The sequence below is a fragment of the Haliotis rufescens genome, unplaced genomic scaffold (assembly GCF_023055435.1).
Source record: "Haliotis rufescens isolate VD_foot unplaced genomic scaffold, xgHalRufe1.0.p SCAF_13, whole genome shotgun sequence".
Lineage (NCBI taxonomy): Eukaryota > Metazoa > Mollusca > Gastropoda > Lepetellida > Haliotidae > Haliotis > Haliotis rufescens.
This window is the reverse complement of record NW_025963813.1, coordinates 5,634,156-5,641,646: the sequence shown is the minus strand read 5'-3', so window position 1 is coordinate 5,641,646 and position 7,491 is coordinate 5,634,156. Positions and strand designations below refer to the sequence as shown.

At 39.6% G+C, this 7,491-nt stretch overlaps 1 protein-coding gene across 5 annotated transcripts in view; it reads left to right on the top strand.

The window, feature by feature from the left end:
• Positions 1-50: 50 nt before the first annotated feature.
• Positions 51-7,491, top strand: part of LOC124126505 (trifunctional purine biosynthetic protein adenosine-3-like) — a 40,736-nt gene continuing 33,295 nt past the window's right edge. Inside the window, exon 1 of one of the 5 annotated variants that reach the window (XM_048394118.1) lies at positions 51-142. The gene's annotated coding sequence lies outside the window, so the exon portion shown is untranslated. The other 4 variants (XM_048394120.1, XM_048394119.1, XM_048394117.1 and 1 more) reach the window with 4 other exon arrangements.

Genomic DNA, 7,491 nt, shown 5'->3' with positions numbered 1-7,491 from the left:
ACGAAACTGGGTCTAGTGGAATTGTTCAACCATAGTTATCTCCCTTAGACCGCACAGTTGCGAACCTCGGCAATCTTCGTTTGTCGTCTTGCTTGTGGCCGAGACCATATTGGTGAACCTGATTGACTGCTTGCAGTGAAAAGTAAATACTAACTCATAGTCAATATCTGAACACGACTGCTAACATTTCTGATACATGATTTTAAGTAAACATATTCATTGTCACAAATTTAAGTTACCTTTCAGTACATATATATATTTTGTATAATCTGAACCAAAACAGTATAGGATCATAAATAATTTTGGGGATATTTTTTGTGTTCTCAGTCTTCACTACTAAAAGATATCCTCCAAAATGTTCATGATCCCAAGCTAATATTGTGATCGGCACACACACACACACACACACACACACACACACACACACACAAATGTAATTCATTGTTTATGTTTTCCGTAAAGGCGTCTTGCACATGTTTTTTTCACTGTCTGTTTTAATACACCATGCACTCAACTGTCGCGTCAATGATCACTGTATAATGGCATAGATTATAACAAGGTAAACATGACAAATCCACTTATAAAAGAACACAGCCCCGGCTGGATAAGCTGCCTCCTCTCTACACGTTCCTCATTGATGCACATTATAAATTGTTAAGTAAGATAAAATATATGTAACTTATGTAGTTTAGGCGCTTGCTTATGTGTAAGGTAAAAAGCCACTAATATGCACAGATTGCTGTGTTTTTATGTCGCATTTAGCAAAGTCCAGCTCCAGGGCGACGGTCTGTAAATTATCGAGTCGGGACTAGACAATCCAGTGATTGACTCGATCCATGCAATTGAGATACGATGTCATGAAATCAATTAAAATAATGCTCATGATGTCAATCACTCAATTGTCTGGTCTAGACTCGATTTTTTACAGATCGTCGTGAAAGAGCTGGAAGAATATAATGCTGTACGAGTGTGGCATTAAAAAACAAACAAACAATAAAGAGATTGACTATCTGATTCACGCCAGACGATTACATTTCCAACAATACGTCTTGTCATCGCACTTCTTCAAAATAACCAGTTAAAATACAGATACATGTATAAATACAGGCAGATTTAGTTTCACCGACAAGCTATGGTTTCTTAGGTTATTTGTGGGAATCGGAGAATGTACTCTGTGTTGAATGGTATAATAGGATTTGACTGTTGTTAAATCGGCAAATATTAACCGTTGATTAGAATTGTAGAAATTGGTGAGTTAACAGAAAAACGTACACCTTTATAGATAATAGGGGTGACTATTGGTCTGGAAATCACAATTGCGATAACTATTGATATTGAAAGAAACTATTGCGATAACTATTGATATTGAAAGAAACTATTGCGATAACTATTGATATTGCAAGCAACTATTGCGATAAATATCGACAGTTTGCAGTGTATAATTTTAGAGTTGAATAAAAACTTGGAACTGAGGTTTCCTTTGAATGTGATAACCATAACAACAAATAAAAAGAAAAGTTTGAGATATGACTGATTTGTTTTTTTCTTTACCCTAATAATTTTAGGAAAAGACAGTTCCAATACTACCAATCATGATCAAAAGAAAAACAAATTTGAACAGCATTAAATGTATTTTATTGATATGGTAAATACAATCGAAATTATCGATATTCCTAAATGAAATCGATACTATTGATCGGAAACTGATTTATCAATCGATTTATTGACTTTTCTTACCAATAGCAATATATCGATATTTCGACTGATCGTGACACCCCTAATGGATAACAGCTTCTGGTTTATCGCATTAGCTTAGGTTTAACACCGCTTTTGTCTGTAGTCAATGACATCACGGCGTGTCAGTTGACTATAGGAGGAATGTCTGAAGCGATGTAGGACACGAGCACGGGCTGTCAAACTTAGAAACATGATCATTGCAAACCGGGATTCGAACCCATGATTATATATTTATGGCACGGTTAGGGGGCGCAACTCTGGGCCATGTGAGAAGGAGTGGCCAGAGACAGTGCGGTTTCCGAACTGACCGTATAAAGCAGCATGTTAAAGGACAAGTCGCATGTTTGTTTGTTGATTAACGCCGCATTCAGCTATATTCCAGCCACATGACGGCGGTCTGTAAATAATCGAGTCTGGACCAGACAATCCAGTGATTGACATCATGAGCATCGATCAACGCAATTGGGATACGATGACACGCATCAACCAAGTCAGCGTGCCTGACCACCCGATCCCATAAGTCGCCTCTAACGACAAGCATAGTCGCCTGTTACGGCAGGCATGGGTTACCGAAGACCTAATCTTTCCCGGATCTTCACGGTTTAGTAAAACTACTGCATCGGCAGGAGCAAACGTTCGTTTTCATAGCAATGAATACTCAGTTTTAATTATTTCAAACCAACATCTTTTTTGGTTTTACAAAGAATACAGGTTTAGGTGTTATAACTGTGTCGACAATGAGGATGTTTCAGACATTTCTGTTGCACTCTCCACACAAGAGTTTCAAGTAATTGTGACGCTGCACGCTTTTACCTCACAGCACTCTTCACCCTAGCCCTTTCTATTGTCTCTTTGATAGACCAAGCTGGCCATTGTTCAACGGCAACGATTGCATTTTATACATTTAAAATCGGTTGCCAGTTTCTTTTCGGAAGGAAGGATATATCCTGTTCCGAGTTCCTGTGTTTCCGTTTCTCATCATGCAGGATTGAGGGGACATGTGGGGATATTCATGAATACTTAAAGTTAGTTAATCATGTAGTGTTGTACTTATGGGTGAGTTCTAGTTTATTATGATAAGAAATAGGATGTATTGTGTAGTTGTTAGATGAATCATTGGTCATTAAACTCTACCCTAAGTTGTCCTACATATCAACTAAGTAAGTGACTGTGAATGGTCGAGTGATGAATTTGGGTAAGTGCGGCTGTAATCATGAGCGTTGTGTGTACCTTGTAGTTTTAAACATCGAGATCTACATACGTTTTTATTCATTATGCATTCTATATTCCATGTATATTTCATGTAATTGTATTTATTCACACATTCCTCACGTTACTGGCAGTAAGAAATGTAAGTGATGTTTATATTAAAAATGCAAAGAGTTATTGTGACAGTTTTACAATATATATATTTACAGTACATATTTATTAGATTATATTTTACATTTGTGTTATTTCATTGTTTGGGGCTGATATTAGGGCTGGAACGAGTCCAAATAAACTACCCGGGTACCCAACCCCCTATTACCCGACCCTACCCGGGTACCCACTGTAGGTCTCAAGAGTTGGGAACACAATGTCTAATTGGGAATAGTTTAACTGTAGTCCTGGCAAAAATTGTTTAGATACATAATGCATAATAGATATATGGTCTCTTATGAAACAATCAGATCATGCGTTCACTGAAGTTGACTGAAGATTTATCTTTACTTAAAACTAACAGATACAAGTCAAGAGGAATGTGTGCATCGTCAGAAAGAAATGCGAACATTAGCGATTTGTAGTGTAACCACTGAGCTTTAGTAGGTTTTTGTTATTAAACAATATGTCACGTGACTAACCACGGTTCTGGGTAGTTACCCGTCCCAGCCCAAGCTGATATACATAGTAATGATATTGGTATTGAGAATAAACATTCACCAGACTTGACGCTGTTACACATACATGAACAAATGTTTTAAATGCCCAGGATTACAAAAGAAAACATTTTTGATGAAATGTTCATATGGAATTGATTGAATCATTTCTGTTGTTTGAAGGGTTTTGTTCAGCTTTACCGATCGCCAATCATGACATTCCCCCAGACGCCATACACTGTCATCGACAGCCGGATGAAACAGCCAGCATTAGGTATATGACTGAGTTGTCTCCCTTCATATTATAGCCTCCACGTGGTCGACAGCGCGAGGTTTGAGAACGTAAACACACTGACGACGAGTCATTGTTGGAGAGAATATAGAACAGATAGAGTTCGCCAGCGAAATATATAGGTCTAAGTGAGTTGTTCAAAGTGAATGCTATGGTTTAGGCCACTTCTGTTTTATCAATACAACACCCTACACGTGATAACTTAATTTTCCTGAAACTTTATGGCTGACTGCACTGACCGAACCCCAGCGAAACACGAGTGTCAACGATACAATATGTCCGTCAACATGAATGAGAGTTGCACCAGGTTTATTGCTACAGTCGAGAATGATAAACTGTCAACGCTTTCCCGGTTCTGAAAAAAACGTTGTGTCGTGAAACATGCTATACGTATATTCATGCTATACGATGAATATGTCATCAATTTGTGTTTAGTCAAACGTATGAACTTAGATCTGTCAGAATGTCTCGTCGCTCTGTGGAATTCTATGAAAGTCATGCGCGCATATGACACGATCGACGGGGAATTGATTTAATTGTTTGCGAAGACTTTTGGCCACATAGTAAATTGGAGAGACAGGTAGATATTTATTTCCAGAACTAGGACGTATACATGTGTCAAATATGTTTCTAGCAATTACATCTAATTTCAGTTACACTTTTATTGGACATCTGTGTACATGTGACGACTTGTAAGAGGCCTGTCAAAATCCGGGATGGAATAGGTCTTCAGCAACCCATTCTTGCCGTAAAAGGCTACAATGCTTATTGTAAGAGGCGATTAACGGGATCTGGAGGTCAGGCTCGCTGACTTAGTTGATGCATGTCATCGTATCCCAATTGCGAGGATCGATGCTCATTTTGTCAATCACTGGATTGTCTGGTCCATACTCGATTATTTACAGACCACCGTCATATAGCTGGAATATTGCTGAGTGCTGCATTAAACAACAAACAAACAAGCTTGTAAGATATTCTTCAAATTGCAGAAGACTGATGGACAGAGCACGGTCTAACTTTTGAACATCTGTAGCAAGTTGATGTTGTCACTACTACAGACAGGTTTCTGTATACATAAATGTACCCTAGCCAAAATCAGAATACAGAATGGCACCCTAGGATGTGTCATTTCCACATTGCGCAGTGCTCTAAACCTGATCCTTGACGTGGAAGATTTTGTTCAGTTTCTGGATCGGAAATGTCATACTGTAGCATGAGATGCATTGGTACCAGCGTGCTATATAAAAACCGAGCTTACATTGACGTACATACAGCACTCTTATAATCCTTGATGCACAGCATTATCCAGCATGCACAGGAACACAAACCGGTTTCGGATGGAGGAATGTGGACTCATCCGTCATTGAGGGTGCCAGGTACTGCTCTGTATTCTGAATTTTTCTAGGGTACATTTCTGTAGACTGAAACGTACCTGGGGTACATATCTGTAGTACACATGCCAACAACAACCCCTTCAGCTCAAATGGAGGAACATCTCTCCTTGATAGTGTCAACTACTGGTCTTATTCTTGTTTTTTCTAACATCAAGAAGTAAGTTTGATGAAGATAAGAATGAATTACATCTTCAAAACATGTAAATGGTTTACTCAATATCAAATTTAATGGTCAATATACAATATAGGGTATCATACTGTCACTTACAACACAAAATATATATGTACTTCTCTCATGCATATTGATTATATCTATGTGTTGTGTTCTATAATGCCTATTTAGTTACACCACAAACCACTGCTCTCAGTGCCAGACAGGTCCTGCATTTGAAGACAAAGTGTGTCTCTGAGGAAAGGTAACTGGTAACAGTCAGTATCGGGGGTTAGGACAGCTGTTTTCCATGACACTAGTGGTCGACATTTAAGTATATTTGTCTTCCGTAGCTGACAACACAAACAAACAATATAATATATGAGTCATGCCATTCAGTGGTTTCGGAACCTGTGATAATCTGGGCTAGAAAAGGTCTTCAGAATCCCATACTTATCCTAAGAGGCGACTATGCTTGTCAGACAATTAACGGAACGGGGTGGTTAGGCTCACTGACCTGGTTAATGCATGTCATCGTATCCTAATTGTGCAGATCGATGCTCATGTCAATCAGTGGACTGTCTGGTCCAGACTCGATTATTTACAGACAGCTGTCAAATGGCTGTTTGTTGATAGCATGTGTTGTTTCCCAGTTATCATGTTCCACAATACATTGCAGGGAGAGACACTAGTCTTTATTTTCACGAGCCTGCAAGATCTGCTAGCATAAACATCAACATCTAGACATGCTTGTGAGAAGATCCATTGTCCACCTTCAGTATACAGTAGCCACATGCTGTGGGTAGATTAATGGTCCGCCTTAACAATACAGTAGCCACATGCTGTGGGTAGATCCATAGTCCATCCTCACTATACAGTATACCTCAGTAACCTGCTGTGGGTAGATCAATGGTCCATCTTAACAATACAGTAGCCACATGCTGTGGGTAGATCCATAGTCCAACCTCACTATACAGTATACCTGCTGTGGGTAGATCCATTGTCCATCTTCACAATACAGTAGCCAGATGCTGTGGATAGATCCATGGTCCATCTTAACAATACAGTAGCCACATGAGGTGGGTAGATCCATTGGCCATCTTCACTATACAGTATATACATGCTGTGGGTAGATCCATTGTCCATCTTAATAATACAGTAGCCACATGCTGTGGGTAGATCCATTGTCCATCTTAACAATACAGTAGCCACATGCTGTGGGTAGATCCATTGGCCATCTTAACAATACAGTAGCCACATGCTGTGGGTAGATCCATTGTCCATCTTCACTATACAGTATATACATGCTGTGGGTAGATCCATTGTCCATCTTAACAATACAGTAGCCACATGCTGTGGGTAGATCCATTGTCCATCTTAACAATACAGTAGCCACATGCTGTGGGTAGATCCATTGGCCATCTTCACTATACAGTATATACATGCTGTGGGTAGATCCATTGCCCATCTTAACAATATAGTATACACATGCTGTGGGTAGATCCATTGTCCATCTTCACTATACAGTAGCCACATGCTGTGGGTAGATCCATTGTCCATCTTCACTATACAGTATACACATGCTGTGGGTAGATCCATTGTCCACCTTCAGTATACAGTAGCCACATGCTGTGGGTAGATCAATGGTCCGCCTTAACAATACAGTAGCCACATGCTGTGGGTAGATCCATTGCCCATCTTAACAATATAGTATACACATGCTGTGGGTAGATCCATTGCCCATCTTAACAATATAGTATACACATGCTGTGGGTAGATCCATTGTCCATCTTCACTATACAGTAGCCACATGCTGTGGGTAGATCCATTGTCCATCTTCACTATACAGTAGCCACATGCTGTGGGTAGATCAATGGTCCGCCTTAACAATACAGTAGCCACATGCTGTGGGTAGATCCATAGTCCATCCTCACTATACAGTATACCTCAGTAACCTGCTGTGGGTAGATCCATGGTCCATCTTAACAATACAGTAGCCACATGCTGTGGGTAGATCCATAGTCCATCCTCACTATACAGTATACCTGCTGTGGGTAGATC